Raw genomic sequence first — 18,284 nt, forward strand, 5'->3', positions numbered from 1 at the left:
TGGGAGCAGAACTGGACAAAATACTCCAACTGAGGCCTACCAGTGCAGAGTAGAGCGGAAGAATGACTTCCCATGTCTTGCTCACAACACACCTGTTAATGCATCCCAGAATCATGTTTGCTTTCTTTGCAACAGCATCACACTGCTGACTCATATTCAGCTTGTGGTCCACTATAACCCCTAGATCTCTTTCTGCCATACTCCTTCCTAGACAGTTGCTTCCCATTCTGTATGTTTGAAACTGATTGTTCCTTCCTAAGTGGAGCACTTTGCATTTGTCTTTATTAAACTTCATCCCTGTTTACCTCAGACCATTTCTCCAATTTGTCCAGGTCATTTTGAATTATGACCCTATCCTCCAGATTAGTCTCAACCCCTCCCAGCTTGGTATCATCTGCAAACTTAATAAGCGTACTTTCCATACCAATATCTAAATCGTTGATGAAGATATTGAACAGAGCTGGTCCCAAAACAGACCCCTGCGGAACCCCGCTTATTATGCCTTTCCAGCAGGATTGTGAACCATTAATAACTACTCTCTGAGTACGGTTATCCAGCCAGTTATGCACCCACCTTATAGTAGCCCCATCTAAGTTGTATTTACCTAGTTTATTGATAAGAATATCATGTGAGACCGTATCAAACGCCTTACTGAAGTCTAGGTATACCACATCCATGCTTCTCCCTTATCCACAAGACTCGTTATCCTATCAAAGAAAGCTATCATATTGGTTTGACATGATTTGTTCTTTACAAATCCATGCTGGCTGTTCCCTATCACCTTGCCACTTTCCAAGTGTTTGCATATGATTTCCTTAATTACTTGCTCCATTATCTTTCCTGGCACAGAAGTTAAACTAACTGGTCTGTAGTTTCCTGGGTTGTTCTTATTTCCCTTTTTATAGATGGGCACTATATTTGCCCTTTTCCAGTCCTCTGGAATCTCCCCTGTCTCCCATGATTTTCCAAAGATGAGAGCTAGAGGCTCAGATACCTCCTCTATCAGCTCCTTGAGTATTCTAGGATGCATTTCATCAGGTCTTGGTGACTTGCAGGCATCTAACTTTTTTAGGTGATTTTTAACTTGTTCTTTTTTTTATTTTACCTTCTAACACTACCCCCTTCCCACTAGCATTCACTATGTTAGGCATTCCTACAGACTTCTTGGTGAAGACTGAAACAAGGAAGTCATTGACCATCTCTGCCATTTCCAAGTTTCCTGTTACTGTTTCTCCCTCCTCACTGACCAGTGGGCCTACCCTCTCCTTGGTCTTCCTCTTGCTTCTAAAGTATTTATAAAAAGTCTTCTTGTTTCCCTTTATTCCCATAGCTAGTTTGAGCTCATTCTGTGCCTTTGCCTTTCTAATCTTGCCCCTGCATTCCTGTGCTGTTTTCCCATATTCATCCTTTGTAATTTGTTCTATTTTCCATTTTTTATAACTCCTTTTTTATTTTTAGATCATGCAAGATCTCGTGGTTAAGCCAATGTGTTATTTTCCCAACATATATCTGGATAGTTGAAGTCCCCCATCACCGCCAAATCTTGGGCTTTGGATGATTTTGTTAGTTGTTAAAAAAAAGCCTCATCCACTTCTACCACCTGGGTAGGTGGCCTGTAGTAGACGCCGAGCATGACATCACCTTTGTTTTTAATCCCTTGTAGCCTAACCCAGAGACTCTCAACACTTCCATCTCCTATGTCCATCTCCACCTCACTCCAAGTGTGTTCATTTTTAATGTATAAGGCAACACCTCTTCCCTTTTTTCCCTGTCTATCCTTTCTGAGCCAGCTGTACCCTTCTATACAAACATTCCAATCATGTGTATTATCCCACCAAGTTTCTGTGGTGCCAACAATGTCATAATTGTACTTATTTATTAGCACTTCCAGTTCTTCCTGCTTATTTCCCATACTCCTTGCATTTGTATATAGGTATCTAAGATCCTGATTTGACCTTGCCTCCCAGTTTTGCCCTGACCCTCCTTTCTCTCTGCCATTGTAGCCCATGCTCCCTCCCATTTCCGACCCATCTCCCAGGTCTCCATGTTCTCCACTTACCTGTGGGCTTTGCTCACCTGTCCCTGTCGAACCTAGTTTAAAGCCCTCCTCAATAGGTTAGCTATTCTGTGTCCAAATAGGGTCTTCCCCCTCCTCGAAAGGTGAACACCATCGCTGCTTAGCAGTCCTTCCTGGAATAGCATCCCATGTCGAGGAAGCCAAAGCCCTCCTGGTGACATGATCTTCGCAGCTAGGCATTCACCTCCAGGATGCACCTGTCTCTGCTCGGGCCCCTACCTTCAATGCAGCTGAAGCAGAGTTAGCAAGAGTAGGAAACATTTCGAAATTTTCCCCAGTGGAGACAAGGCTTAGCAGCATTTTGGGCATTGGCTTCAATGCAATCAGGCTTCTACCGCATCTCTTTTGACATGTGACCCTAGGCTACTGCCCCATCATTAACGAGACAAACTGCCCTTGTCGTGTATGGCTCATTAAGCACTATGGCCCTGATCCTCACAGGTATTCAGGCTCCTGTGACCACTGATTTAAAATCCAGAGCTGCGTAGCATCCAAAGGCATCTGGTGTTCTGGGCCTACGTGGTACGACAATCAGCCACAGTGGGGATATATCTCTAATAACGTACCAAAGTTCATACTAATGTGCTTTCTGAATTTAGGCCTGCAGGAAGTGTGCCTAATGGGGAACATGGGAGGACAATTTTGTTCTGACAGCTGGTCAAGCAAATTAGAGTAAATTATTTGGCAATTCATCAAAACAGACCGAAGAGGGCTTTTACAAAAAAAAAAAAAAAAAATCCTGAAGGCAGCCTGCTCCTGGACTGGATTTATCAGATATTAAGTCCTCTGGTTGATTTAGCAGAAAACATTAGTTTAGTTTAGTATTCACAAGAGCACAAATCCTGCCATCAAACTGTCTTGTGTTTTGTCCAGCAACCTCTCATCCGTGTAAGGAGTAGTACTGTTTGTGGCACAAGAGATTCTGGCGTGTCTAAGGGGGTTGCTTGTGTGACTTCTTGCTGGCCAGTGTAGCAAACAGAAGTGCTCTTTGGGACTGGTTTGGTGTGCCTTGTAGTGGAGGACCCCCAGTCTTAGACTGTAAGTAGTCCTGCCTCTAAGCCAATGTTTCTCAAAGTGGTCCACGGACCCACTCTGAGAAGGCTGCTACCAGGCTGCTCCAGTTTGTTTACTTACCAACTCCACAGCCATGGTGCCTCGCAGCTCCCATTGGCTGCAGTTAACCATTGGGAGTTGTGAGGCTCTGAGGCTGCACAGCCAGCAAGTAAACAAACTGGTGCAGCCAGTAGCAGCTTTCTCGGAGTAGGTCTAGGGACCCTAAGCTCTAAGCAATCCACCCTGATTTGACCCTCTCAGCAGTGCCCCGGAAGCCTACTATATTACACTACAGTGTTTCCCAATTGGTGCTCCAGGGAACCCTGGGGATCCGTGAAGCGAAAGCCTCCTGCCCCCTGTTAAAGTGTTAAAGAGACAGAGCCATGGCTTTTTTTTTTTTTTTTTTTTTGCCTCAACAAAACACGGTAGGGGCCTTTTTTTTTAAGGCAACTCTAGGGGTTCCGTGGCCAAATAAAATTGGGAAACTGCACTAAGACATCAGGCTGTTCCACAAACACACGCGTGCGAACAATCTCTGGGAGCGAATGAGCCCAGCCAAGTCTCACTCATTTGGAGTGAGATGCTTCTTCAGTTTGGATGACTTGCTGCTTGGCCATTGGCAAGTGTGCATGCATAAAGGAAATAAGATTCCCGCCTCTGAAAATGTACAGTCTGGTTTAAATAGCTGCAGTGCTGGTTGTGATAAGGCTTTGGCTTCTTGTGCTGCAATAAGACATTTAAAAATCTCATTCAAACCCTCTCAGACTCCCTACCTATTAAAAGGAGTTAACAATACATGTGCAGAGGGGGTTGCAAGGACTCGTTAGCAGTTCTCACAGTGCTTTGACGATATACAGGCAGTCCCCGAGTTACGTGGATATGACTTACGTCGGATCCGCACTTACGAACCAGGCTTTTCTTGCCCTAGAGGATGCGGGTGGCGGGACCGCCCCAGACGCGCCGAGGTCCCGCCGCCCTCGTCCTCCGGGGCGAGAAAAGCTGCTCCGCATCTCCGTGGTCTGCTTGGGGGGGCCCAGCAGACCAGGGAGATGCAGAGCAAAGCCGCGGAGGACCCGGGCGGCGGGACCGTGGCGCGTCTCGGTCCTGCCGCCCGCGTCTCCATGGTCTGCTGGGAGGGAGGGCGCAACTAGTGTGCCCCCCCCCCCCCCCCCCAGCAGACCAGGCTTTTCTCGGGACTCCTGGGGCAGAGCAGCTGGGGCGCTGCTGGTTGGTCCCGCAGCGCCGCTCCTTGGCGCTACTGGACCAACCCGGCAGCACCCCAACTGCTCTGCCCCAGGCGTCCCCAAGTCAGCCGCTGCTGAAACTGACCAGCGGCTGACTACAGGAAGCCTGAGGCAGAGTTGCTCTGCCCCGGGCTTCCTGGAATCAGCCACTGATCAGTTTCAGCAGCAGCTGACTTGGGGACACCTGGGGTAGAGCAGCTGGGGTGCTGCCGGGTTGGTCCCCGCAGCACTGAGGTGCGGCGCTGCGGAGACCTATCCAGCAGCGCCCCAGCTGCTCTGTCCCAGGCGTCCAGTTTCAGCTGCTGTTGAAACTGATCAGCGGCTGATTCCAGGAAGCCCGGGGCAGAGCAACTCTGCCTCAGGCTTCCTGTAGTCAGCCGCTGGTCAGTTTCAGCAGCGGCTGAATCTGGACGCCAGGTCCGACTTAAGTACAATTCGACTTAAGTACAAACCTACAGTCCCTATCTTGTACGTGAGGGGGAAATCTCGCTCCCCTGGGGTACAGAGCCCCCAGAAGGGTCCGAGGCCGGAGGTCAAATCAGTGAGGCAGGAGAGAAATCTAGAAGGAAAAACTTTATGATCCATGCAGGCAGGCTGTCACACCAAGAGTGAAAGCAGCCCTGAGATACAGGTTTAGGTATCCTATATACAGAATGCTTAGACAGTTCAGTTGTTGATTGTTATTCTTTAACATATCAAAGTCTCAGCAGAAGTACTCTGAGACTTCTGTTCACCCCAGGAGTGCTAGAAGTAAGTTTTACAAAACAAAGGCACACGAGAATGTGGAGTGGAGAAGTCTACAAGGCAAACTGTGACAAAGATAAGGGTTTACATGACAAATTGTGACAGACTAGGCGTATCCATGAATTTGAGATAGGCATTGTAAGGGTCTTGATTAGAGCTAATTTGATTTCTCTCTGTTACAGGGAGAGAAGCCTGGAAAACTTTTTAACCCTTACAGCAGTTTTCTTTTAGAGAGTTTTGATTTCCTGCACAGTCCCCCCTTTAGACACAATTGGAGTTATTTGATTTTTCTCCCACATACGTAACCCGGGGACTGCCTGTACAGACATCATAAGGATTAAGCAGCTTGCTTGAAGTCTCATTTATTTTAAACTGCCGCAGCCTGAGACTCAGCCTTGGCTGTGGTGAGGAACCAGGGCCCAGTCAGTCAGCGGCGCTGAACAATCCACCTGCAGGCACAACAAGCAACACACACAAGACAGAGCAGGTCCTTATTAATGATGCAGGGAAGGGCGTGCCAAGCCCAGCAGCTTTCATTGTGACTGACTTCAGAGGACAAGAATGCTGCATGCGCCAGAATGGCTGCTCGTTCAGCCACATCTTCCCTAACTGCTCTCTGCTAGGGGTAGAGTAATTTTAGCCATGGTGAGAAGGAAGAAATGGCAGGATAAGGACAAAGCTGGGGGCTGTCTCTTACCTTTTAATGCCCACCCTTGTTTCATCTGCAAAGCTCCTGCCCATCCCTCATTCCAGTCCTTCCTGAGGATCCTTTTCTGCCAGGTTGCCAATATGTGACTAGCTAACTGACTATGGCAGGATGAAGGAGGAGTTTATCTACTCATTATGTCTTATTTTTATACTAATTATAGAAAAACAGCTACATTCAAAGATGTTCAGGGTACAAAGTCGAGCCGTCCAAAGATAAAAATGCCAGATTTAAAGCTGTCTCTGCAACCTTATTTTGGCCTCCCCTTGTGAGTGTTCTTTATGATACAATTTTTAATGACAGCAGTTAGGCACTAGCCTGGGTTAGGCATGAGACCAAGATTTGGGAGACATGACTTCCAAACCCTACTCTGCCACATGCTTTGTGTGAGACATTGGGCACATCACTTAGCATCTGTGCACCTCAATTCTGCATCTGTCAAGTGAGATATAACAAAGTCTTTGGTGGTTTCTCCTTCAAGGGCAGGTGAACCTTGCTGTATCCAGTGATCTACACTGGGTGATTGTTAGGGGGCGCCCCTGTCCCCGCCCCTCCCCACCGTGCCTCAGTGCCCCAACTGACTGCCTTCACTTAGCCCATTGCTGTGGCCATACACTCGCTACTGCGACAGGGGACACAGTGGAGGGAAAAGGGAGGGCTCAGACCCGCCCTCGCTCATGGGCCCCAGCCCAGGGCCCTAAGGACTCAGCTCTATAGGGAGCCAGTCTGGTTGGTGGGGCGATCCACCTAAACTCACCAACCCGCCAACCACACCGGGTTCCATCCTGGGCTACTTCCGTTCTCCTCGAAAGCCCCCCTGTGGCGGAGTTCACCTTCCCTTTCGTATACAAGATTGCTGGGGGGGGGAGGGAGCGGTTCCTGGCCACGGCTGGCCTCTTCCTCCTGAGCTCGGACCTTCTCTCCCCCTGCGTCTGCACGGCCGCCTTTTGAATTGCCGCTTCCGCCCCGTTCGCCCTATCCCCAGCGGGGGCCGTGCCAGCGGCTTGTCCCAGCCCCGCCCAACACTGGCGTTCCCCAATGATGTCCCTGGGCTGGGACACCACACCCCCCCCCCCTCCTTCCTTGGAGGCAGGGCCTTTTTCCCCATTCCCTCCGCCCACCCCGGGGCATCCCTGACGTCGCCCCTCCTGATGTCAGCCAGGGACGACGTCTGAGTGGCGTAGGAACAGGCCACGCACGGAAGAGCCTCCCCGCTGCGGCAGCCGAACTGCGCTTGCCCGGCAGCGGGGAAGGTGCGGGGCAGGGGAGCCCCGTCACAGTGATCAACAAATGATCTTTTCTTTCTGTATCAGACTAACTCTGCTACCCCCTGAAGTCTCTGCGACAGATTCAACCTGCCTGTATCACTGTGGGAGTCTGCTGTATGCTCCTCAGAGCGGGGGTAAATGAAGGTCTCCTGCCTAGGAATTCACTCTGGGACATCAGGCATCATGGCTGCAGTCTGGTGCCTTGCCTGTTTCCTGCAGTACCCTCACTTTTAAAGCCCTCCTCCCTATCCATGCATGATTGACAGGGCCATAGAAGTGGGGGAAGTCTTACTGCCAGGGCCTTTCTGGCCCCTTCCTCATCCATCTGGGCCTGCATACTCTGCACATGGGGATAACGGCACTGCATCATAGGGCTGTTGCAAGCAGCGCCATAGGATGGTTCAGGGAAACAGCCCTGGGGCCCATTGTACGGGGGAGGGGTAAGGGTGGAACTGCCCCTCCAATCACTGGCAGTGGCTGGAAGAGGAGCAATGCAGAGGGAATCCAGGTCACTCTGCTTCCTGCCGCTACCAGTCAGCGCAGAGAATCCCCGACCCCTGTTGATAGCACCGCCTCCCCCCCCCCCCCCGCACTAGTTCCCCAGGCTGCGTCGTTCAGGGGAGCAGGCATGAAGGGTGGGAAGAGGTAGGGGAAACTGGAGGGGGAGGGGGGCTGTCTTGGGCTCCACACCCTCTAGGGATGGCACTGGTTGTAAGGATAAATGCATTAAAGATGATGAAGCACTTTGAGATCTACTGATGAAAAGTGGTTTATAAGAGCCAGATATGAGTATTGGTAATATTTCCACATTCCATGAATGGATAGCTATTTAAGATTTCCTTTCATTTTCCATATTCAATGTGTCACCCTTGCCTTATTTACCTCACACCTGCACTGAATACAAAATCATTATTTTCCTCCTGGGCATTTCTAACATGATCTGAATGTTTCACAAGTACCATATTATCTGAGTGTTTCAAAAGCATTAATGACTTTATCTTCACACGTCCTTTGTGAGCACTGGTGGTGTTTGTATCCTCATTGTACCGATGGGGAACAGAGGCACAAAGCAATTAAGATGAAAAGTGTCCACTGATTTTGGGTGCCCAACTTGAGAAACCTAGGTCATGAGTTTTCAGAAAATCTAACATTTTTGTAGTATTTTATTTGTTCAGAGCACAGCGCCAGACAATTGTGGCCACAGTCATGAGAACAAATCCCATCTCACCACAAATACACACAGAGAATGAGCAAGCTATGTCTGAACATTTCTGTAAACTATCTACACACAGTAAAATTATATTTACATTTACACAAAATGTAACTAAAATGGTGGTTTTCTAGACATTTAGTGAGCAATTGTTTTAGCTATATCAACTTTTGTCGCTTGCTCCTTTTCTGCTGAAAGAACTGCTAGTCCTGATAACCATTCTTGCTTCATTGTAGCGAGAAGCCAATTTTTAATCAATTTCAGCTTTGAAAAAAAATCCTTGACAGGAGATGCAGTGACAGGGATTGTTAGAAACAGCATGCATGCCGTGCAACACAGCAGGAAAACTGGATAAAAGGGCATCCCCCCACTAACAGCATTGTTACTAGCTTCTCCACTGTTGATAATTTATTTTAGATTTCAAGAACAACTGATGCAATCACAATTGAGCTGAGAAATCTGGACACAGGTCCGCAACATATCTCAAAACCAAAGCCACTTCAGCTGCATGGACGTCTTCCATCAAAAGTTTTAGCAAGAAACTGAGGCTAAACAGAACACAAGTCACATTTAATATGTCAGGCTTCGGAGCCAATTATCATGTTCTGTTATTATTGTGTCTATGTATGCGTAAAGACAGTTACTTTATATCCACTTTCTGGATCTGTTAATCACTGGTCAGTGATTCACCAAAATGATGCTTAGACTTTAGTGCAGGGGTGGGCAATAATTTTTGAAGGGGGGGCCACTTCCAAAATTTTTGAAGCACTCACAGTCTGTCCTGGAAGGGGTGGGACCTCAGGCAGAAGGGGCGGGCCCTTCAAACAGCAGGCATTTAAAGGGCTCACGCCTCTCCTGCAGCTCTCAGGTAACACATGGGTGGAGGCGGGAGCTGCAAGCCTTTTCAGCTCCCGCTATTTAAAGAGCTTGCACCTTAGCAGCTGCCCAGAAGGAGCAAGCCTTTTAAATAGAAGCAGTTGAAAGGGCTCACGGCTCTCAGGCAATGCATTAGGGGGTTGGCAGGCTGGATCTGGCCTGCTGACAGACTCCTGCCCAGCCCTGCTTTAGTGCTTTCTTAGATTCGTACATCTCACATTTCCTATGTCTCTAGAACTTTGACCCCTGAGTGTCTGATATCAGAAAAACTATTTCTAAGACCTTTCATTAAATTATATGTGGAGTTTTTTTTAGGATTTTGGCAGCTTTGTCCAATTCTTGCGTTTCTGACTGCATCATATTGAATACAACATTTATTGCTTCTAGAACGTTAGTCTGAAAATCAGTCAGAAGACCTACACTGAAGCTTTCTAAATCTTTGCATAAAGACAAATCTTTGTCTCATTCTTCAGACTTATCACTTTAGATAATAATTTCAGACAAGGCTTTACGTATGTCTCCATATCAATATCTCAGAGCAACCAAAAAATCATAACAAGAAGTTCATCTTGTAGCACAGTCTTTCCACACTTAGGTCAGAGGTCTCTTGCAAAAGAAGAATGCAAACCCCATCTATGTCCAAAAAATTGTCTATAACCGCTCGTCCAAATCATAACATTTTTCAAAGTTCTGTGATTGTACTGAATCATTTTACACTAGATGCAGTTTGCATGGCGCACAGGACACACCTTGCATTCAGCTCTCAGGAATTCTAGTTTGTACATCAGATTAGTTTCCACTCATATTCGCAGCTCAAGTCCTCATATTGTCCTCATACTTTCAATAATTGTAAACCTTTGTCTTTGACACACTTCATGATATTGCTTGCAAGATGAGCACCTGATTGATCACTTACTTCATGAAATCTTAGAAAATTCACATTCATATTTAATTTGCTGGGACTGCCTTTTTCATTTATTTCTATGGTAACATTCTGAAAACCTTGGCTGGTTGATTCTGGATAAGTTCAAGGTCCTGCCCATTACAACTGGCTAAATGTAAGATTCTTGTTGTCATTAACAATATTTTCTATAACCTGGTCTGCAGCAATTCTATGGCCTTCTTTTAAACTTCCAGGTTCAGGCATGTTGTGAAGCCTTTTGTCTTCTTTATGAGTTCTTCAAGAATTGGATTGTATTTGGCCAATAGTTTGACAATACACAAAAAGCTGACTTTCTTTCACTAACAACCTCTCCTTGACTTCCAAATGCAAGATTACACATAGCTAAAATAAAGGGAATTATAACAATATGATCGAGGACTTCCCTCCGGTAATTGGCCTCTTTCCTTATTTTCTATTCAGGCTCTTTGTCAGTGATACTACGTAAGTGCTTCTGATCATATACTAAGCAAGCTTTGAAATTATAATCAGATGTTTCATGTTCTTCTATAATTTGAGATAAATGCTACTAGTCTCTTGTTCTGCTTATCCATGCTGAGTCATCTGAATTTTGTTTCTGATCCCCCCAAAGCCACCTATGTTGAATGTAACTTTTTTCAGCACAGGAGAATAGCATTGTTTGTTGAAGTTGGTTGATTCTGGTCTTTGACAAGTTTTCACAAAAAGATGCATCAGTTTTTCTTAGAGTCACATGGGAATAGTCACTCAGACGGATAAAAGCAGTGTTCTTTCCACCCAACATTTTTACTTATAAGTGGGATTGGTCATTAAGATTCAATCAGCTGCTGTAGAGCTATTATTATTTTCATTCCACAGAGTCTGCTCCTTAAGCATCAGCAAGTTCAAAAATCTCAGGGCTATTGGAATTGAAACATTTTCAATATAGTCACTGCCAACATTTTCTACGACTTCGCCTCTAGTAGCTGAATATGTCGTGGGCATATCTGATGTAATGACAGTGTGCATAAATCAATCTGTTTTGCAGCTTTGCAAGCTGCCTGCTAGCCTCCTTTTGTTTCTTATACTTAGCAGCTCACACTCTGTTTTTAAAATGTGGAAAACAACTGAGTAAAGTTTCTAGCAAACAAAAAATATAAATAACTCAGCTTTAATATCCCAAACTTTACTCTAAGTAGCAAAGAACATCCAAAGCACACATATAGGTAATCAAAATGCCCCAGAATTTGAGTTACCATTGTCTTACTCCAGTTTCAAGCTGGAGTAAGACAATGGTAAATGAACACACTGTAGTAATGGGGAAGAAATGCAGTGAGTAACCAAGACCCATATTTTTGTTTCTGAACCCATCATTTTACCCATGGAAAAACTAGCCTTCTGAGTCACATAGGATTTGCTTTGCATTCACCAATCAAGTGGCTGGGCTCCAAATGCCCAAGAACTGATACAAATATACAGACCTCCCACCCTTGAAAAGGTGGTCTTTGTTTCATAGAAACCAACCCAAAGATCCATTCTGCCAGACAATTAAAAAAAGGAGAAACACATTCTAACAGAGTAAAAAGAGATTCATTCTGATCTGGGGGGTGACGAGTTCTCCTGCCCCTGAGGTGCCACCTGGAACAGGGGTACCACTGCACCTTCTGACTCACCAGCCTGGATTTCCATGAACCTTGTAATGCTATGACAAACTGCAAACAAGCTTTCAATCTCAAACTTCCACCAGGACATCAATAGGGACACATACAGCTATAATAACATGAAGGCGGGATTTCTGATCAGCCCCTGCACGGGAAGGCTATTCAACTAGAACATTAACCAGCTGCACAGGCACACATCTCCTCTGGAGGGTAGACCCAAAATTATACTGTCTTGTGCTGGACAGAGAACTGCACAGTGTAAACTTATTAAATTCGCCCCCTCCCTCAATGTGGAAGAAGATATGCAAAAGCTTTTAGCTCCCAAGTTATGAATTCCATACACTGGTTTTAGATTTAAAGCCCCCAAGCTTATTAACAACAAAAGATAAATGTTATTATGAGGACTAGCACTTAGATCAAAGTAGATTACTTAGCAAATAATACAAAATGCAACCTAAGCTTAGTATACTAAAGAAACTGGTTATAAGCTGCAAATCATTGCCCTAAATGTTGTTTTAGGCAGATTGCAGAGATTCATGAAGGCAAGCTGCACTTGCTTGCAGCTTAAAATGCCAAATAGTATTTTTCACAGGTTAGCAAACCCTCTAGGTTGGGTTCAGTCCTTCCTCTATTCGTTCAGTCTCTTTTGTTTCTCAGGTGTCTGGCAGTCTTCTTTCTTGGGCAGGGAGTCACTGAAGAATGAACCCCAATGATGTCACTTTTCTGTCTTAAATAGCTTTAGCATATGGTGGAAATGGTACCCTTTGTCTCCCAATATGATTCCAGCATCTGATCAGTGGAAAAATACCCGTGTTAACATGGAGTCCAGTACCAGGTGACTTGGTCACATGACTCTGGAGGGCCACAGAAGCCATGACTCAGAGGCTGTCTATAATGTCCTCAGGAAGGCTCCTAGATGGAAGATTAGCATCTTCTAAAACTATTACACATCACACAGGAACTCTGTGGCAGAGGTAAGAACAGAATCAAACTCTCCAGGGCACCATTCAACTGCTTTACCCATGAGACCATTTTTCCATTCCTGCAATGCTTCATTCCCTAGACACCTTCCCACTCCTGCAAAAAAGGAGGCAGGGGTCCTACAGACAACAGTCTCATTCACTATACAATCCTGATTCATTTTCACAGCACAATCTAATTCATGTGATGAATAGGCCAGTGGCCCTGTGGACAAAATAGTCTCATGTATTATAACATATACATACATTGGAGCTACATTGAAGAGGCAATGGCAATCTTAATTCTAGCATTTCCTAGTGCTTGACTTTGCAACCTTCCTAATGTTTTAATGGAGGGTTGTTGTTGTTTTTGTAATATATCATTAAGATGGTTTGTTAATTGTAGATAGATGTTGACTTTCTTCCTGTCCTCTGTGTGTTGATTCCTATACTTCTTGCCACAACAATTTTCTCCATTTTCATACCTCCTCAACCTTCACCTTCTTTCTCTGTTCAGGTTTTCATCAATTATGTTGACAGCAAAGGCATGATTAAGTGTCAGCCAATTAATACTTTTGATTGAAGATTATAATATATTGAAAATATTATTTCAGCAATGCATAAAAGACTCTTTTCCAGTTCATCAGTAGCTGAGACTTTGTGTGAACTTTAAGCTTTTATAGAAACTTAACATGTTGATCCACAAAAAGTAACAATTAACTGACATTGTCTAGAAACTGATTTTGTGTTTGACTGTACCAACCAACAGATAGTAGCCATAGTGAAACAAACAAGAGAAATGGTATTATTCTGGGTAAGGATCCACACTATATAATCTAGTATTTGAAAGCTTAGTTTCTCAGGCTACAGTTATACACTCAGGTTTTTTTGGAAGAAGATATGCAAATCGTGCTCGCATTTGCATATCTTCTTCTGATTCTTTTTGCGGAAGAGGTTTTGCCGATATTTAGCCCCATGTAGATGAAACCAAATGTTGGAAAAAAAACCTTTTTCCCAAGACCCTGTAAACCTTGATTTACGAGGAATAAAGGGTCTTATGAAAATAGGTTTTTTCCTGACATTTGGCCCTGTCTACACGGGGCCAAATATCAGCAAAACCTCTTCTGCAAAAAGAATTGGAAAAAGATATGCAACTGTGAGCGCAATTTGCATATCTTCTTCCAAAAAAATCACAACGGCAGTGTAACTGTAGCCTCAGGTTTGTAACAAAGGAGCAACCTCTTCATTTCTTTATACTGCTGATAAAATCAGTGCAAGTCCAAAGTAGTTTCCAAAGTTAGCACATCAGCAACTCTGTCTTACAAGCCTTACTTCAAATCACATGCATAATCATGTTAAATAATCTATTAGTTGATCAGCTAACGCACATATAATATGAACCTAACACAGCCCAACATATTCCAGCACATTAATCCCATGCATTGCCTATACAAACAGTAGAATTACACTATTATAGGAGGAAAAATGTGTATATTTAGAAAGTTGTCACCCCTGAATTATTGTGGCTTCATTAAAACAGAATACAGTGGATACAGATTTTTTTAGTGTGAAAGGACCGCTTCATTAGTTTTCTATATAAAAGGTGAAACTCTGGATATTTAATTTAAAAAATTGGCTAGATCTTGCTGGACCCAGATTCATATTTGGCTTTTCGGGTGCTTATGTCTCAGGGTCCAGTCAGTGGAATTAATGTCTGTATAGCAATTAATTTTTTTATGCATGGAGTCAAAGTTGGCAGGATCTGGAAGGATTTTAATACCTATTTTTGCAATACTGTTGCAATTAAGATACAGCAGGATTCATATTTTTCAAGTAGAAAAGGAGATCTTACTCTTATGCTGTTTAGATTATAGTATCTGTTGGTTTAAGTCAAGTATTAGTGGGATCCTGCAGGTTTTAGGTTATATGTTGCACAAGATGTATCAAGGTCCAGATTATTTCTAGCAGAATCAGTGCAGCAACATGTTTCTCAGTTAAACTTATCCAGAATTATGGAGTTCAAGGCCAAAATCTGGTCAAGATGCTGGATCTGGGATTCTGTGTTTTGTGCAGGATGTATCAGGGACTGGAATTTTTAGGTGCAGTAAGAATATCAACATCTATTCTCTACTTAGGCATTGGAATTTGGGAAGTTGGGGCCAAAAATGCAGCTGGATCATAATTGTAGATATATGTTTTTGTGGCAGAATATGTTTTTGCTTTTACTGCTGTGACAATATGTGTTGATTATTTTGATGGTATAACTTGGGGTCTTGGGTTCCAAAACAGGCAGGATCCAGCAGGATCTATAGCGGGAGTCTGCAACCTCCAAGTGTGGCTCAGTAAGGAACCAAATATGGCTCTTTTGTCATTCCCAAAATACACACAACTTTTTAAATGAAAAAGAAAAATTAATCCAAAATTTAAAAAATGCATAATTACTCATGTCAAAATGATTTTTTTGTCTATTTCACCTTTAACTGCTCATTTTAACAACCATCTATCCTCTTCACTTATTGGAGTTGTGCACAGCGGCGGATATAGGGCAGGGTGAGCGGGGCGGCTGCTTCAATAGGCCCCGTGCACATACCCCACACGCTACTTCTGGTCGGCCCCACACGCTACTTCTGGTTGGCTGCTGCCGAGACGCGTGTGCGAAACGCTACTTTTGGTCGGCTGCTGCTGAGGCGCATGTGCAAAATTGTGCCTCTTCGGGTCCCGCGGCGCAGCTCTAGGCCTTGCAAAATTATAATCTGCCCCTGGTTGTGCATATTCTCTTTTTATTTGATTGCTCAAAAAATCAAATGTGATGAATTCTGCAACCCTCTAACAGTAAAACTGGCAAAGAGAAAGAGATGACAAGTACCGTAATTTTCAAAAGGAGTGGACAGACTTGTATGCATTGTGGATAGGTCTGGATCTCCACCCTGTCTCATTTGTAGTCAGAGACTGTTCTAAAAAATAATAATAATAAAATGAAAAGAATTTAATGACAAAACATGCAGCATTTGCTACAAAATACCCTGAGGGTGATGCACGAAAAAAAGCCTGGAAGGAGCTGCAGTAAAAAATGAACATTGGACAAAATAACCTACTGGCATGGTCAAAACAAGATGGGAGCTTAAACTCCGTAAGTTTTGCAGGCACACACAGCATTACTCAAGAGGGGAAGCCTTTCACTGACAGAGATTACGTGAAGAGATGCATGCGAAAAATTGGTCATGAACTATTTGACGAGTTTCACAAAAAGGACAAAATCTTACAGAAAATACAAGACACACCTTTATTGGCAAAACAGTTAATGACAGAGCTGTAAAAATGGTCCATCAAATCGACAAGGAACAAATGCAAAACTTGAGTACAGCTACTTATTTTTCATTTGCTTTGGAGAAGACAGCTGACATATGTGATGTTAATTGGTTGTGTATTCTGGAAGGATATATTTGTGGAAATGCTGTGCACGAAGAAATGATTAAAATATTACCAATGAAAAATCAACCAAGGGGTGAAGACATCCTTAAAACTGTGATAAACTTTGCAAAGGAGAGAGAATACAGTTGGATAATTTTGTGTCTGGGTGTACGGATGGTGCACCTAAAACAGTCAGCAAATACAGGGGATTCCTTTTTCTTGTCAGAACCGGTGAACTGCCCACTTTTGAACTTACATTGCATTGTGCATCATGAGGCACACTGTGCACAATTTTGTGGAACCAAACTTGGAAATGTATTGGGACTGGTCATTCACCTTGTCAGTTGAATTCTTGCCTGAGCCCTTAATCACCATCAATTTCTGTCACTTCTCAGGGAGTAGATTCCGAATACCCTGATCTACTAATGGACAATGTTCACTGGTTATCTTGTGGTAAAGTTTTGTCCCGTTTTTCCGCCTGCAATAATGAGATTAAATCATTTTTGATATGAAGGTTGTCAAACATATTGAGCTTTCAGACTATGACTGGTTGCTCAAGTTTTACTATCTTGTCAACATTATCGGTCATTTGAATAAGTTGAACCTTAAGCTACAAGTCCTGACTCTGTAGCAGGCAGTGTATGGATTTGAGTCAAAATTAACTGTCTTCATCAAAGACATCGAGATGGGCAGATTAATAATCTTTCAAAATGTGCCAATGTTTTGTGATTCATGTCAGAGAAAGAAGCCAAGTAACAGCCTTGATTTGCAGCAGATTCCTGGGTTTGTTTCTGAGCTCTTGAAAGCATTCAAGTCTGGTTTTGTTGACTTTTGCAAACACAGTGCTCTGTTTAAGTTTGATTTGTCCACATAAAGCGTACGTTGAAGAACTTGATTTGACAGTCGTTCCAGGCATCTCAGTCAGTGATTTGGAAATGGAAATAAGAGATTTCAAGGAGTTGGATATCTGGGTGGAAACATTTGTCAAGCTGAATTCTGATTTAGAATGCCTTGCTTCACAACATGCAGAATTGGCAAAACTACACAAATGGGCTTGCATGAAGAAATTGGAGCATGATGATGATCTGATTCTGCAAATTTGGAAAGAACTTCCTGTCACATACAACGCCATGCAGAATCTCAGCTTAGCCTTACTTTCAGTGTTTGGCTCCACCTGTATGTGTGAGCAGATTTTCTCTCATTGGAATCACATCAAAGGTGATTTGCACTTGGGATGGACAGAAGACAGCCTGAATGCATGCATAAAGCTGAATTTGACCAGTTATGATATAAACTTCAAAGAAATGTGCAAAAAGATGCAGCAGCAGAAGTTCCATTAAATAAAGTCCTTGAGTACAATGTTTTATTTATGCTGTTATTAATCATCATGTTGATTACTAGTAATATTAAGTTGTATTTTTTCAGTCATGCAAATGGACATTCTTGTACTGCCTCTTTGTTGACCACTTCTTCTGAATTTGGATGTAGTTTGGCTTTTTGGTTTGAAAAGGTTGCTGTCCCTGATCTATATGTTGGATCCAAGTACATGAAATACTAGGAAGCTAGGATGCATCAAGATGCAAGGCTTCACTAGCAATATAAGAAATCGCTCTCTCTATATATAACAAAACCTATATATATATATGTATGTATGTATATGTGTGTGTCATCATGTCATTCTGCGTACCACAGCCCCTCCTTCCACCCTCAACCACCCTGCCATCCCTGGCACTCAGGCAGGCTAGTGACGTGGCCTCCAACCTCCCGGGGGCTGGGAGCAGCGCGCCCTCACAGAGAGTGTGGCAGCCGTGAGGCCTCCCTCCGGGGGCACAAGCCCCATGGCCTCACAGCTGGAGGGAGAGACCCAGGTCTGCGGCATACTTAGCCTGACCCAAAACCACAGCAGCCAGAGGGAGAGATCTAGGCCAGCGTTGGCCTGGCCCCACTCCCGGGCTGCTGAGGTAGCGGGAGAGCTGGGGCTGGCCCAACCTCAGGGGGGCCCAGCAGCTGGGGGTGGAGAGGTGGGGAGGAGGAAGCCAGGGCAGGGCTGCCACACCTAAGCCTGGCCCTCCCCGGTACCAGTGGGGAGAACCAGGGCTGCCTACCCCCAGAGACCAGAGAGGGGGGTTGGCAAGTGTAGCGAGCAGGGGGAGCAGCCCCCTACTAGTCATACAGTT

This window comes from Pelodiscus sinensis, chromosome 2, assembly GCF_052426305.1.
Source record: "Pelodiscus sinensis isolate ZL-2025 chromosome 2, ASM5242630v1, whole genome shotgun sequence".
Taxonomy (NCBI): domain Eukaryota; kingdom Metazoa; phylum Chordata; order Testudines; family Trionychidae; genus Pelodiscus; species Pelodiscus sinensis.